This window comes from Octopus bimaculoides, chromosome 17, assembly GCF_001194135.2.
Source record: "Octopus bimaculoides isolate UCB-OBI-ISO-001 chromosome 17, ASM119413v2, whole genome shotgun sequence".
NCBI lineage: Eukaryota > Metazoa > Mollusca > Cephalopoda > Octopoda > Octopodidae > Octopus > Octopus bimaculoides.
The window spans coordinates 45269945-45271362 of record NC_068997.1 but is presented as its reverse complement, the minus strand read 5'-3'; positions in this window follow the sequence as shown (position 1 = coordinate 45271362).

The window sequence follows — 1418 nt, the reverse complement described above, 5'->3', positions numbered from 1 at the left end:
TATATATGCATAGAATATTATGTATATTATATAAATTTTGTCAGTGAACAGGTCGCGGTCTCAACGCGACGAAAATATTTTGGCAAATTAAATTTAAATGTTGAAGTGAATCTGACGTCTTCTGTGTGTTATTTTAAATGGCTTATAAACACCTTCCACGCTGCAATTGTTTTCGTTCCAGCACACGATCTCAGATCAGGTCGCTTGCTATGCAAGTACATCTCCGTAATATATAAATAGTATTATATATAGAGAGAGTATTTATATCATATTTTAAATACATATATGTATATATCATATTGATATTATCTATGATTGAGGCGCCCAGAACAATAATGTTTAAGTGGCAATAAACATTTATATATATATATATATATATATATATATATATATAACGTAATGTATGTATATATAAATATATTTATATAGCTGAAGTTACATATGTATACATACACGCTATATATATATATAGATATATATTACATATATAACATATAAAATATTGTATTATATATTTCATATATAACATATATTGTGTGTATATATATATGTATACATACACGTGTGTGTATACAGATAGACATCTACATATATACAATTCATGTATTAAGTATGTATAATTATGTTTATATATTAGTAATATACAAATATACATACATACATACAGAGTTGCTGCTCCGTTTTTGGTCAAACCTACCATTAAAAAAAACAAAAAAACCCAAAACGGCATCTCTAACCAGGTAAACTGAAAGGTGAGTTTTTCACACAATACCCGAAGAACAAAAATATTGGATGGTCGTAAGTGGAGCGTCTTTGAGTATGAAGTTATTCGACCAGAGTTCACTTGGGAGCTAAATAAAAAATAATAACAATACTGACAAAACATTTCCAAACAGGAGGAATGGTATAAAAAGGAGGAGGACCACTAATGACATTTCCCCGACCGTTATTATAATATAAATGAGAGGGGAAAAGACCACCGCGGCTCAAACACATTTATTTCTTTATTTGGTAAGCTAGTTGAAGCAGTAACAACTTTCATCCATCCATCCATCCGAGCGACTGATCGACCAGAAGCAGCGAAGCTAACCGTTGTCACCATTGCATTTTACGAACATCCCAACAACAGGACGCCATGACGAACGAAGGCTTATACTATTTACACACACACAAATATATATATATATAAAACAAATAATAAATGAGTATATGCATATATACGTACAGGTATGTGCATACCTACGTCTACCTGTATATATAGGTGCATATCTGGGTACAGGACATTGCAAACAAAACGTAGACAAAAAAACTAATAATAACCAGAGTACAGAAAACACACAGGCCACATAGAGAACATTTTCCTTCATCATCATATATATATATATATATATATATACATACATACACTCACACGTATA